Here is a 16,574-nt window from a genome sequence, read left to right on the forward strand (position 1 = left end):
ATGTGTAATTACATTTTGAGGTTTTGAACTTACTATGTCAAGTAACAGTGGTCTGTGCTACTCCATGCGAACCTTCATACAAATAAGTAGTACAGACATAAAAACATTACTGATGCTGATCCAGTTCAGAAAAGATGCATATTATGTTAATGTTTTGTGTGTCATAATTTACACATTTGTCCTGATACATGGAGTAAAGTAATCATTATATGGATAACACATGTGGATACTTAGACAGCCCTTATAGCTGGTGACTGTCCATGTATTTCAGTTTCAGTTCCCTTCCCTAATCTGAGCAGTAAAAAAAACAGTTCCCTATACTAATCTGGTATGTCCAAGGGTCAGTTTCAAGGTTACTCTCCAGTCCAGTTGGTGAATCTGGGAATTTTGAGGCAATGTCACAATTGCCTTATGTACACAGACAACCCTCTCCTCCTTCCAACAAACTCTAATACATGTGAGAGATGCAGTTACACAGCCAAACTGGAGGCAGAGCTCTCAACCCAAGACTGGCACAGTCAGTCTGGAGGAAAAGGTAACTACCCACACCACAAATCCAGTCTCACACAGACTTATTGCATCTGCATACCCAACACATAAACACACAAAAACATACTCGGAGGCTCTAAATAAAAATCTGCCTAAACAGCAAAGACTTCCTAAGCAGATATCTAAGCAACAGCCACCCCTCAACAATACCCACAAATCACATATCTCACAAAATCAGTGTGCCTCACAGTCACAGCCCATAAGGCCAAACAACACACCAAATACACTTGTTATAGGGGACTCTACTGTCCAGCACACTGACGTCCCACTCACCAGACTGATCAAGGAGAAGGTCACTGTAAGCTGCCTGTCGGGTGCCAGGATCCACCACATAATGCAAGCACTCAGGTCACTCCAAAGCAAGTACAAGTATGACTCCGTCATTGTCCATGCTGGTGTGAATGACCTGAGACGTACCTCCCTGGACTACATGAAAAGAGACATAGAGGAGCTCTCTGACCATGTAGCCCAGGCTGGTATGTCCCTGACCTTGAGTAGCATCTTGCCCTCACCAAGAATGATGCCACAGTATAAAGACAAAATGATCAGTTTCAACAACTGGCTAAAGTATTGGTGTCATTCAAAGGGGATCCAGTGTCTGTCAGCCTGGGATGACATGCTTGACAAACCACGTTGTTTCGCTAGGGAAGGCTTGCACCTGTCACCCTTAGGCTTTCGTATACTGGCCAAGGCTCTTACCACCCCCATAGTGCCTTTTTTAGGCAAGGCTCAAAGGACAAACCCACCGCCATAGACAACCCAAAGATAAAAAAACTAAAGGTAATGCTACTCAATGCCAGAAGTCTAAACCTCAAGATGCACGCACTCGAGACTCTCCTCAGTATGGAGAAAATTGATGTCTGTGCAGTAACAGAAACCTGGTTCAAGGTTCCTGAGAGCACCCCAGCACTACCAGGTTATAACTCATACCATGCGTTTCGGCCCCAAACACCGAAGCACAAAAGGAGGGGGAGTATCTATATTCATCAAAGATACCTACACCTCCAGGTTAGTGGCACTGCACAAAGCATCAGAAACCATCCATGTGCAACTAACAGCGGGCAAAACTGCCTTTTAGTTTGTAGCCTGCTACAGAACACCCTCCCTATTACAGGAACCCCACTTGGCATTGCTGAGAACACTGGAGAATATGAAGGTCTCTCCAAACACTATGTTATTGGGTGACTTCAACTACCCAAAGATTAACTGGGAAAACTACTCAAGCCCAAACACCCTCGCCCAACGGTTCCTTGAATTTATAAACTCTAATGCAATGGAACAGCTGGTCACCACTCCCACAAGAGGGAACAACATATTGGACCTGGTCATCACCAACATAGGGACTCTATGTTCCACACCAGAGGTAAACCCCTCATTGGTAAGATCAGACCATAAACAAATTTCCCTGGACATCCATATCCCGTCCCCACCCCCAGCCAAGGAAATTACTGTAAAGAATTTCTCCAAAGCCAACTCTGCACTTCTCAAGACTGAGATGGAATCCTTCAAAGCCCCTGGGCCAGAGGATAATACAGCCCAATCCGCAGAATCCTTTACAAATGCATTCTATGAGCACCTGCAGGAATGCATGGATCGTGCTATCCCAAATTAAACCAAGACTCACTCCTCCAAAAACAGGAGACCGGTCTGGTGGACCCCAGCCATAAATAAGCTATACAACAGAAGGAGGAAGCTACTACATGACAGAGCAAAATCCCAAAAAGGGAAAGCATCTCTGATCGGTATTAACAAGAAACTTTGATCCCTCATAAAATCATCAAAGGCCAGTCTCGAAAGAAAAATTGCCCTAGGCACTAAAGATAATCACAAGGCCTTCTTTAGTTATGTCAGAAACATGGGCGGAAACTCCCAGATATGCTCTGAATTGTTGCATAATGGTACAAAATATACCGAACCTACAGACATAGCCAACATCCTGGCAGACAGATTCAGTGCAAACTTCTCCCCCCTTCCCCCCCAAAGGAGCAACCGCCTATCCCAACTGAATGTAACCTCCCTGACATCACAGATGCACAGGTGAAAGCTTCCCTCTCCAAAGCAAAAAACACAGCATCTATGGGACCGGATGGTGTCCCAGGCTGTGTCTTACACGAGCTCCAAGAAGAACTGAACCCTCACATTAAGTCACTGTTCAAACTTAGCCTTACTACAGGATATGTACCCAAAGAATGGCGTACAGCTACAGTGGTCCCACTCCACAAAGTTGGTGCCACAACGGACCCTGGAAACTATCGCCCCATAAGCCTGACTAGTCTGGTCTGTAAAGCTATGGAGTGTATTATCATAGAACTCATAAACAAAGACATTGGGAGCCTCCAGACACTGGACCCTACCCAATTCGGCTTTGTTAAGGGCAGATCTTGCCTCTTAAACCTAGTTGATTTCTTTGAAACAGTTACCAAAGCCATAGATGAGGGCAAGGTAGTCCACACAGCCTACCTGGACCTCGCAAAAGCCTTCGACACAATACCCCACTCGGGCATCATAAATAAGCTTACCAGCTTAAATATCAACCCCTATATCACAAGATGGGTTGCAAACTGGCTCAGAGATAGAACCCACATGGTCAGAATTGCAGGTGCCATGTCCAAATCCAAACCAGTTACAAGTGGTGTCCCACAGGGCTCTGTTCTGGGACCTCTCTTGTTCAGTATATACTTCTCTGAGGTTCAGGCTAACACGGGGGGATTATGGCTGACAAAGTTCGCAGATGACTACAAACTGGGGGCCATAATTGAATCTCCAGCTGACACAAGCATCCTCCAAAAGGGTCTCACAGAGACGGATGCTTGGTGCCAGAACTACGGCCTCAAGCTAAATGCTAAATAGTGCATAGACATCCCCTTTGGGAAAAACAAGGTGCCCACAAATTACCACATAGGTGGTAATCCATTAAGTACGGAAGAAGTAATTAGAGATTTGGGGACCAACATAGATAGTAATCTTTCCTTTGATAATCACGTTGCCATAGTGGTTAGGAAGACCTTCTATATAACCGACCTTATCATGAAAGGGTTTGCATCTAGATCAAGAGAGGTCATTGTGCCCCTCTACTCGTCACTCATCAGGCCCATAATTGAATACAATACCCCTTTTGGGATGTACCTTACCTGACACCTGCAGCAACTGGAGAGACCCCAAAAGTACCTCACCAAGAGGATCATGGGCTACAAACAGATGTCCTATGCAGCTCGACTAAAGAAACTCCAGCTCTACTCAGTTGCTTACTGCCTACTCAGAGGCAATCTATGCCTGATGTACAAAGCCACGTCAAACCCAGAATTAATGGACATGCTCCACCTCAAAAAATCCAAGTCCCTTAGAGCTACACGCTCCAGGGACCTAAACCTCAGCACAAAAATAAATAGGACATGCTGGAGGGACAGATTCATTGCCCAGAAGCTCCCCTCACTCTGGAATAGAATCCCAATTCATGTTAGACATAGCCCCTCGCTGACCCTCTTCAAGTGAAATTTGGACGCATGGATGGGAAATCACAAATTCACCCCTGGGATCTCTCCTGTGTCCCTGCTAGACAGAGGCACAGTAAACTAATCTTAAAAGGGTACCTTCTGTGACCTACTTTACAGAGGCACAGTAGGCTAATCTAATAGGGAGGCGGAAGCCAAATACACTCTGGCTAGGCTTATAAATGCCCTAGGGCAGATAGCCTAGTATCTACCTATGAACCTATGAACCTATTTGAGATATGTTGTACTGTCTCTTATGCAATTATATTTGTTTGTCATTCTGCTATGTTATCAAAAATGCATAACTCTCTGTGCAAGCATCTACTTGTTTGAGCTTCCCTATTCAGGCTTGAGGTGAAAGTCATTAATCCTCTGTAGCATGCACAAGAAAAAAAAGATGGGTATAGTAATGCTGAATGCTGTTTTCCATTGAAAATCATTGCTGATGCAGTTTCTAAATGTACATCACCAATGGTAGACTTGTTTTGGGAAATGTTTCCCTTCTTCAAGTTGGTATTACTGCGGAATTGAAATATATAAGTCAGGGAGGGTGTGGAGCTTGCCCTTCACCCCTGCAAAAAAATCAATTAAAATTGATTTTTTTACACTTTGGACTTTCAGGCATTTTGTTTCATCCTTTCAGTTAATTGGTTTTGAAGGAAATATGTGTTTTAAAGCAGAACCTTCTATTTGTAATCTGCTGAGAAATACATAAAGTCTTAATCCTTTAGTAATCTATTTCAGAGAGACACTAATCCAAATAAATATTATTCCACAATTTATGCTACCACAACTTTTTTTCTAAAGCAGTTATGCTATCGGGCAGAAAATGATTTCCACCATATCAACTACCTCCTCCACAAAACCTACATTGAGGTAGCCTGTGGTAAGAAAGTTAACAAGAATAGGACATCTTTCCAGACTAAACAAGGATGCCACTTTTTTTTGGAACAATATCATCTACAGGAATAACAAGATCACTGGGGGAAAGCCATTAATTGCAGTAACAGCTAATTCATTATCATCTGTTACTTCTAAATAATTGATCTGAAGTTTTGTATGTTAACAAAAGACAAATTAGAACTTTTAAGTAATGGCTTTTCATTTGTGCTGCTCAGGCATGTCAAATTTACAAATACTCTTACTGAATGTTTTTTTTTTTCAATTTTCTATAAGGAAATTAAATATAAAATATTTGTTACAGGATGTGCATAATAGTAGTCTTATAAGAAATGCATTACATAAAATAGTGCTTTGTCCATATATATTTCTTCATTTAATTGCTTTGCAAGCACTTTCAATGAAAAATACAAAAATCCCAATATAATGTAAGCAGTTTAATTTAAATAGCAGGATAGAAAGGTATTTTTTCATACAAAATAAAAACAAGCATATGAGTAACAACAAAACTGGGGTGTTGTGATTATGAACCGAGAAAATGTATTTAAAATATTCTGAGACTTAAGTAATGATGGACTTTTTTTGAAAATATTATTCTTAAGGTGGTGAACGTGGGAGGTTAAGAAACAGATTTAACACTATTAGACTTACTTTATCCTGATCCAACAGATTGTGATGTGTGCACACATTTAGGGCAGGATCATACCAAACTTAGTTTCCTTTTTGATTTTCCAAAATTGCATAAGGATATTTTACTCCCCTTTATGATATATTGTATCAAGGAAGTGATCCAAGTTAGGAAATATAAGACTACAAAGAACTTAGGAACCTCACCAAAAAAAACAACATCCACCACGATAAGAAAAACTATTACATCCAAGCTCAAACTTACCACTACACCAACCCTAAAAGATTTAGGAGTACTATTAACAAAATTCTCCATCCTGCTACCCTAATACCCCCAACCCCTTCCCTACTAACACCCCAAAAGAGACTGCAACACTCTTAACAAATACTTCATAGAGACTATTGCCAAGCTCATTTCTAATAGCTCCTCTTCTACTACAGATGCCTGTAACACAAACCACTCTACCCCTTTCATTCAGACTGCCAATGCCAGCACTTTCTCATTCAAGCCTGTCTCTGTTTCCTACATCAGAAAACTACATCTGAAACGTAAAGCCTTCTCTCCCTCTACTGACAACATTCCTCCTCAGTTCCTTAAAATAGCTGCTGACTCTATTGTTTTTCCTGTCTCTATTTTAATTAGTAGATCAATTCAAGAATCCATAGTTCCTGACCTCTGGAAATCTTTCTAGACTATACCACTACACAAGGCTGGTAATTCAACTTAACCTAGCAACTTCAGACCCATTGTTATCCTCTCTCCTCTGTCTAAAATCCTTGAAAAATGTATCCACTCTCAACTAATTACTTATCTTATCCAAGAAAATCTCCTCACTCCTACACAACATGGGTTTTGCCCTAAACACAGCACCTCCACTGCCCTTATTTCCTTCTCTGAAATTGTTGCTATGGCCAGAGACAACAAACTTGTATCTTGTCTGTTCCTCGATCTATCTAAAGCCTTTGACACTGTTTCTAATTCATTACACCTATCCAAACTATCCCACCTCAACCTCTCTCACACTCCCCTCAACTGCTTCTCCAGCTACCTCTCTAACAGACAATAATCAGTTAGATGACAACTCTTGCTGCCCTTTCCTTTCTATTCAAACTGGGGTACCCCAAGGCTCCATTCTTGGCCCTCTGCTATTCAACATTTTTATCAATAACCGCCATACTTCTTGCGGTCACTCCTCTATTGTCCAATATGCTAATGACTCCACATTGATATCTGTCTCTGAAAACTTGACAGACCTGTTAATTACTACACAAAACTCCTTTTCTTCTGTAGAAAGATGGTTCAATGACTATCAGCTCATCCTCAATCCCAATAAAACAAAGCTCCTTCTTTTTCTGCCTAACTCCTTCTCCCACTGTAAATCTACCTTTTCAATCTCTTCTCTCAACAACACTATTATAAAAGTTGAAACACAAGCTAAACTCCTCAGCACCATTACTGATGAACAACTAAAATCTGACCTACATGTTCAACAAAGCATAAAAAAAACCCACCAAAAATTAGGCCTACTTTACAGAAATAAAAAATACCTTAGTGCAGAATCCAAACATGTCCTTGCTCAAACTTTCTTACTACCCACCCTACTATATGCCTCCCCTATTCTGACTAACCTGCAATCTTCCCTTATTCATAAACTCAAATCAACATACAATAAAGTTGCTAGATTTGTGTAAATCATCTTTACCCCTTCCACCACTGCCTGGCCCTACAAAAACTTCCCTGGCTTGAACTCCACATCAACCTACTCTCACTCAACTCCAAACTGCTCGCTTCCTTCTCAGTAACCCGATTACCTGCCCATCACTTTCCAAACTTCTGTCCTATTACATCCCCAATTGTCCTCTTCATAGTTCCAACCAATTCTTACTACTGACCTATAAACCCTCTAAAAATATAGGCAAAAACATTTATAAATACTCTGTCTCTCATAGCTGGAGCAAACTCCTATTATATGGTAGAAGTATAGCTCATGCCAACAATTTTAAAATGACACTAAAAGAGCATCTGCTTAACTCCAAGATCTATCACTGCAATCACTCCACTTAACCTCCCATATACTTCTGTCTATTCACATTTTACAACCTCTACTTAGGAAGTGTCTTGGCATTACTTCTAATTCTTGTAAATATTAGAACATGCTAGCTTTTTAGCACTGTCACTATACTATTTGTATGTTTATATTTTTAGTACTCATACTTTCTTATGTGACAACTATAATTTGTTCTATATACCTGCATTTCAATTTGTACTCTATTTTATCTTATGTATAATTTTTTTTTTTTTTTTTTTTTTTTACTTTTTATTGCTTTAGAAGTTATTGGAGCTTATCTGTAACTCAGCTGGACCAACTCGGTTAACAAATGTGAAATAAATAAATTATTTTTTAATTCAAAATTAGGCGTACTAGCTGAATGTACTTCACCGTTTATTAATAATTTGTGGGATTTTTTTTAAATAGATTTGCATAGGTTAATATCAGTGAATCTTACAATACATTGTACTTATTTATGGCAGATTTTACATCTTTATATATAGTAATTCTGCAAGATGTAAATGTAAAGATGGATAGGCAATTTTGGTCTGATTGTGCTCATTTTACCATACAGAAATTAATGTTTTGCTCATTATTTTATTTGGAGTTGGAAAATAATTATTTTATTTTGATTTTAGTTTTATTGAAAAGATGTGTTGACCAAATAAAGGATGTATCAATAGCACCTCAGTGGTATCAGTATTTGCTAACCTAGTCTTATGTGAGTATGAAAGGAAATCATTGTTCACTCACTGTCAACATTTTTAAACATTTTTTAAAACTGTCATCTTGTGAGTAACATTTATTTTCATATTAAATTAATTATTTATGTATTAAATCCTTTTTTTGTACTGGAAGCATCACTGAAAATTTTCAACATTTGTCAAACCATAGATCAGAATTATTTCAGTTAATGTGTAATTTTAGCTACTGAGTGATATATTTTTACCTTTGAAAATAAGATATGGCAATACTGCTACAGTTTTAATTCAGAGATTTTTAGAAAGTCTACCTTTGTTAATAATTATATTCATGTTAATAGTGACAGTTTATTCCATGTTAGGAGGAATGCAATCGGAAATCTGGCTATCCAGCTTTGTAGACTAGCTTCAGAAGTTATGCTTCAAATCAAACATAGAGAACCTGATGAAACATTTTTTTAGAAAAGGATTATGATACATATTTTATGGAAAATAATGTACAAGTAGTAGTAACAGAAAGAAAATACAAATATTAATCATTTTAAGGCAAGAATATATTTATGTAGAAAAAAAATGAAAATAAAAATGAAGGCTTCAACCAGTATATATGCCAGCAACCTGGATGATAAAGGTATAAAACATATCATGCACAGTATATGGATATGGATGATGTTATATGGTCACCATGAAATACTGAATTAGTTAGGTAACATCCCTATATTTGAAAGAAAGGTAAGAATTTTTAAGCACTTTTAGATAGGAATATGAAAGCACATACACACACACATACACATATGAACATTAGAGTTCTGTATACTTAGAAAAAGAAATGTACCTAACCATGTGGTACCTCTAGATGGTGCAGAATCATTAGAAGTAGCCCATCTTTATTTTTAAGTCATATGACTAAAGATATTGAAATACATAATATATATATTTGGAACAGTTTCTTAATGGTTTACTGTATGGTTTGTACAGAGTGTGATTGTTTTTATATTGACAAATCAAAGATGAAATTAAGTAATAGAATTTGTGAGCACATGTATACAATTAAGGTTAAAATACCAATAATGCTTTATATAAATATTTTGCCAAATGTAAGAATTTCAAAGAAAGTTATATTTTTTATAATGTTTTCTGTGATGATTTAAATGATATACTTGAAACAAAAGAATAAATTAAATGTTGAACAATCACCTGGCCTAAACATACATTTAACTAATACATTTATTTAGAAGTCCTGTCCAGTAAAAAAAGATGACTAGAACATACTCATTGTATTAAAAGTATGTTTAAGTAATGGTTTAGCTGATTTATTTCTAAATTGTTCAGAAAAGATGCATACACTTCTTTATATTAATGTATTTATCTTTACATTTTCTAATAATATAGTTGACATGATTCATTGAAATTTATTTGAAGTTATTAGGGAAATTATTCCAGTTCTTATGAAGTGATATTGTAGATGAATGGGTTTAATTATTGGAAACTCTTGTATTTAATAACTTTTTGCTTATTTTCCTTTCTAAGGATTATTTTTTCATATCTGTGGACAGCCAGTATTTACACGTATTCACAACTGGCGGTGTGATATTGGAAAGGTTTGTTTGGTTTCATGGGGGAGTTGTGATCATGGGTTATGCAGCTTGGCTTTTTCTTTTTAATTTTTAATACGGCATTTTTAGTTATATTTAAAGGATTGTGCCTGTTTTGTGAGTAGTGTAGCACTTTTCTGCATAAGATGTAAATTAAATCTTAATGCTTATGTAAACTGTCACTTTTTCTTTTTGGTTTTCATGAGGTTAATTAGGCCTGGTTTATTGATAACATACAGAGTGGACACTTAAATCAATGATGATATATTCTGACTACACAAGAATGAATGGCAATGTTTTCAGGATAACTATTTTGTATATAAGCAGGATATTGATTGTAACTTGTGTTATTTTGCCATTTTATCTAGGTCCAGGGATAAAATGTATAATTGTGCATATATTTTTATCTGTGTACCTAACTATACCCTTATAACTCACATAAATAAGCTCCATGGAAATGAAATTTAACAAAATAAATGAAAAAAGTTAAGTAACATGTGAGACAAGTATTATAGTTGTAGACAGTCAATTGGAAATGGCATTAAAAAAAGGGATCTGTCTCTAACAAATGCAGTATGCAAGATTAAACTACCTAAATATTTTCAAAACTGCAAAAGTAATAAATCTTAACATAGCCTAAACTACACTCTGAAAATAGTAACACAAAATTACCTGCAAATTTTTTACAAAATAAATAAACACAAAAATGTACCTCAGATCTTCAGTAGAAAACTACCAACACAGCAAGCAACTCATAAAAAGAAAGATAGTACTTTCAATTTCCAATTTAATAGACAGCAAAAGCATACACACACACACACACACACACACACACACACACACACACACACACACACACACACTTCAGACACCATTTCACACACACTCTCATTCATTCAGATATATACAACTGCATCCATTTACCTGATTACAATGTGTTCCTGAATTTGGATTTTCGCTTCTCCCAATATTTTGGCTTTCATAGGTTCATAGGTTCATACTAGGCTATCTGCCGTAGGGCATTTATAAGACTAGCCAGAATGTGTTTGGCTTTCGCCACCCATTTTAAATTTATTTTGCTATGCCCTTTTTCAAGGTTAGTATACTGTGCCTCTGTCTAACATTGACACAGAAGTGATACCCGGGGTAAACCTACGATCTCCCATCCACTCATCAAGATTCCTCTTGAAGAGAGTCAGTGAGGGACTCTGCCTAACCGGGACTGGGATTTTATTCCAGAGTGAAGGGAGCCTCTGGGTTATGAATGTGTCTCTCCAGCATGTCCTATTTATTTCAGTGCTGAGGTTCAAGTCTCTCGAGCGCGTAGCTCGATGGGATTTGGATTTTCTGAGGTGCAACATGTCCATTAATTCCGGGTTGGACATGGCTTTATATGTCAGGCACAGATCGCCTCTGAACAGGCGGTATGCCACTGAGTAGAGTTGGAGTTTCTTTAACCGGGCAGCATATGGCATCTGTTTAATCCCTTTGATCCTCTTGGTGAGGTACTTTTGGGGTCTTTCCAGATGCTGCAGGTGTCTGGTAAGGTACATCCCAAAAGGGGCATTGTACTCAATTATGGGCCTGATGAGGGATGAGTAAAGAGGCATGATGACCTCCCCTGATCTAAATGTGAATCCATTCATGATTAGGTGGGCTATATAAAATGTTTTTCTAACCACTTTGGCCACGTGGTTGTGAAATGAGACAGGTCCCTAATTACTTCTTCTGTACTTAATGGATTACCACCTATGTGGTAATTTGTGGGCACTTTGTTTTTGCCAAAGGGGATGACTATACACTTTTTGGCATTTAGCTTGAGGCCATGGCTCTGGCACCAGTTGTCTGTTTCTATGAGGCCCTTTTGGAGGATGCTTGTGTCGGCTGGAGAGTCGATTATGGCGCCCAGTTTGCAGTCATCTGCGAACTTGATCAGCCACAGTCCTTCCGTGTTGGCCTGTACCTCCGAGAAATATATACCGAACAAGAGAGGTCCCAGGACTGAGCCTTGTGGGACACCACTTGTAACTGGTTTGGAGTCTGACATGGCTCCAGCAATTCTAACCATGTGGGTTCTGTCCTTGAGCCAGTTTGCAATCCATCTAGTGACATAGGGATTTATATTTAAGCTGGTGAGCTTATCTATAATGCCCGAGTGGGGTATTGTATCAAAGGCTTTTGCGAGGTCCAGGTAGGCTGTGTGGACCACCTTCCCTCGTCAATGGCCTTGGTGACTGTTTCAAAGAAATCAACCAGGTTTAAGAGTCAGGATCTGCCCTTAACAAAGCCGAACTGGGTAGGATCCAGTGTCTGTAGGTCCCCAATATCTTTATTTATGAGGTCCATGATGATCTTTTCCATAGCTTTGCAGACCAAGCTAGTCAGGCTTATGGGGCGATAGTTTCCAGGATCCGTTGAGGCACCACCTTTATGGAGAGGGACCACTGTTGCTGTACGCCACTCTTTGGGCACATATCCTGTAGTAAGGCTGAGATTGAACAGTAGTTTTATGTTTGGGTTTAGCTCTTCTTGGAGTTCATGTAGGACGCAGCCGGGACACCGTCTGGTCCCATTGATGCTGTGTTTTTGCTTTGGAGAGGCGGCTCTTACCTGAGCATCTGAGATGTCAGGGGGCAGCACTCTGCTGGGATAGATATTTGCCCTTTTGGTGGGGAGGGGGAAGTTTGCGCTGAACCTGTCAGCTAGGATGTTGGCAATGTCTGTGGGTTCGTGTATTTTTGTCATTTTGGACTAATTCTGAGCATATCTGGGAATTACCACCCAGGTTCCTAACATAACTAAAGAAAGCCTTGTGATTATCCTTAGTGTCCTGTGCAAGTTTTCTCTCGAAGCTGGCCTTAGACAATTTTATGAGTGCCCGTAGTTTTTTGCTAATACTGATCAGTGATGCCTTCCCTTTTTGGGATTTTGCTCTATCATTTAGTAGCTTCCTCCTTCTATTGTATAGTTTGTTTATGGCTGGGGTCCACCAGACAGGACGTCTGCCTTTGGAGGATTGGGTCTTGGTTTTATTTGGGATAGCATGATCCATGCATTCCTGAAGGTGTTCATAGAATGCGTTTATAAAGGATTCTGTGGTCTGGGCCGTATTTTCCCACAGGCCTGGGGGCTTTGAAGGATTCCACCTCAGTTTTGAGGAGTGTGAAATTTGCATTAGAGAAGTTTTTCACTGTGGTTTTCTGGGCAGGGGGTGGGGTCGGGATGTAAATATCCAGTGAGATTAGTTTATGGTCTGATCTTACCAGTGAGGGATACACTTCTGGTCTGGAGCATAGAGTCCCCATGTTGGTGATGATCAGGTCCAGTATGTTTTCCCCTCTTGTGGGAGTGGTAACAAGTTGTTCCATAGCATTTGAGTTTATAAATTCTAGGAACCATTGGGCTAGGGTGTTGGAGCTAGAGTAATGCTCCCAGTCTATGTTTGGGTAGTTGAAGTCGCCCAATATAATGGTGTTTGGAGAGACCTTCATATTTTCCAGTGTTCTCAGGAAGGCCGAGTGGGGTTCCTGGGTTTGGGAGGGTGGTCTGTAGCAGGCTATAAACTGGAAGGCAGTTTTACCCACTGTTAGTTGCACATGGATAGTCTCTGATGCTTCGTGCTTTGCCACCAACCTGGAGGTGTGGGTATCTTTGATGACTATCGATACTCCCCCTCCTTTTGTGTGTGTGTGTGTGTGTGTGTGTGTGTGTGTGTGTGTGTGTGTGTGTGTGTGTGTGTGTGTGTGTATCTATCTATCTATATATATATATATATATATATATATATATAGGTTCCCTTTAGATTCTCACATTTCTTGCAGTAAGATGTTGAGAGGTATGCAGACATGGAATTACTGAGGTAGCAGTGAAGCATGATAGGACACTGTTGAGATATGTGGTTTAGTTTAGTGATTAATTAAACTGACACCAACAGCTTTGATAGCGAAGCTATAGTTTTGTCAGATGTTGCCTGTGCTTGTTTTTGAATTCCCTCCACGAGGTTGGGCTCCTTTCAGTCAGCTCTGATGGCAAGCCTCAGTCTTTCAGAGTTGCTTTCTCCCTTCCCAGTTGGTAATATACAGTACATGAATATATATATATATATATATATATATATATATATATATATATATATATATAAATATAAAAGGTGTTACAGACAACTGCAAGGATAGGAGAGTGCAGTCCTAGCCTTTAACTTACAAGCTCTTGATTTTAAGGCTAAACATTTTTTTTTCACATGGTAAGGGAAGGCATTATTGTTGATAATTGTGCATATTGCCTCCTTGGTTGGGCACTGGTTTATCTATGCTATGCAAAATGTCCGGATTTTGTAAACATTGTAGAACTATTCTTCTTCTTCAGTGTTTGCTAAAGCCTGTTATTTGATTAGCATTTTAACTTTATCAGAGCATTATCAAGATGTTCTTACCAATTATTGTGTGTGTGTGTGTGTGTGTGTGTGTGTGTGTGTGTATATATATATATATATATATATATATATATATATATATATATATATATATATATATATATATATATAGGTTCCCTTTAGATTCTCAAACGTCTGAAAACCCGAATGTCATATGGTCAAGACCATATAATCTAGTTTTTGGAAGCTAGAAACGGATTTCTGCATACAACACGTAATGGGAGATTTCCCTTTTCCTCGCTGTAGTGCGATCTTGGAGTTGGTATATTTAAGTGGGGGGGTGTGAGGGGTGCAGGCTCATTTTATTTATTTATTTATTTATTTATTTTTTGGTTGGATTAATTTCAGGGTTTCGAGATTATGAAAACTCGATCATATGGTCTCGACAATATGACATTCAAGTTTTCAGATGTTTGAGATTCTGAAATTATATGACTATATCATCAAACAGCAAACATTAAAAATGCTAACCATAAAAAGGATGATCATTTTAGATTGAATCTAGCAAGCATCCCTGCACCCTTCATACCCCCTGCTAATTATGGACTTTCAGAAAATTGTATGTTTGACATTCCACTCTCAATATTTAGTATTCTGGGATTTTTATAATTCAGTATTTGAAAGTAACACACACACACACACACACACACACACACACACACACACACACACACATACCGACACATACAGACACACACATGCACACATATATATATATATATATATATATATATATATATATATATATATATATATATATATATATATATATATATATATATATATATATATATATATATATATATATATATAAAGCTATAAAATACAAAGAAACCCCTGTGGTCACCAGGCTGAAGAATGTGTACATCTACTTTAATCATTAAAAAGCCATGAAATGTCAAAAACGTAAAATAAGAATAAAAATTAGATAAGCGCTTTCAATTTTTTACAACCCATCATCAGATCTAATCCACAAAGCCATTGATATTTGTAGTACTAAGAGTCAGAAACCATCTAAATCTCTAATTAACCAATGTCCAGCTGCTGATATATGCACCATAAAGATAAGATGATGAATATTCATTTGTTTTACATCAACACTCAAAAGCCAATGAAGAATGTCCATAACATCTCTGCCCTCTGTTTTTAATCAAAAATGTGGCATCATTGTTGACAATAACCAATCATGGAGTAAGATTAGAAAACTTAAAACCTTCTTAACTCTTGTTATGAAGCTATAGCAATAAATATCTGAAAGATCTCTGAATGGGAGATACTGCTCAAATGCCAGAATGGCTTTGTAACAACAACATTTCTGTTCGGGCGGTTTATATTCACCATTTCACTAAATATTAACATTGACCATTCTCAAAACAATCATCCAAACCAAAATCATACATGTCTCAAAGAATATCTTTATAACAAAATTGGCTTCTTAAATGGCAATAAACCAATTGGTTATCAGGTACAATGACCACCAATAGGAATCATCGATCAGAAATATATCTACTTTGCATTTCCTCAACCTTCTACCTTGTGAAGAAGATTTATTTGTAATATAAATCAGACTTATTCCCTTTCTACTTGAATTGTTCTCCCCACCACACATAAAAATACTGTATTACTGGCAGTTCACAATCTTAAATGATATGTGCATCATAGTAGAATCAATTGGTAAAAATCTCTGATTAAAACTATCTCCTAGGCAAGCTTATAAGGTAGCATTTGAATTAATAAATTCCCATATCACATAATAAATTCCTCCTTTTTATAAGAACATTGGCAAGTCACATAAAATAAGTCATGGCCAGATATACCACAAGGGGAATTTCGGCAATAAAATAGCCAGATTGTCTTGAATTTGGACAAACATAGAGCCTCAGTCAATGACCTCAAAAACGACCATCTCCTATTGGTCTTTAGGTTAAATAATCACTGATTAAACAAAGGACCTTCACCAGAAGACACTCAGTAATATGCTGAATGTATAACAATAATGGGGAAAGAACCCAGCCATAAAAGGTCGTCATACTGAACAAGACTCCTGAAATCATGAGTCATGGTTTCAAAAATATGTAGACCATTAATGAATGACCCTATATACAGTACACAAACAATAAACATTAGTGATCAATATATCTGTGATATATCTCCGATCGAAGGCTACCTTGTTATGACTAAAACAAATAAACTTTCATTCAGGAGCATAGATTCCCCAGTAATGCATC

This window comes from Protopterus annectens, chromosome 11.part0 (assembly GCF_019279795.1).
Source record: "Protopterus annectens isolate FY-2018-M chromosome 11.part0, PAN1.0, whole genome shotgun sequence".
Lineage (NCBI taxonomy): Eukaryota > Metazoa > Chordata > Ceratodontiformes > Protopteridae > Protopterus > Protopterus annectens.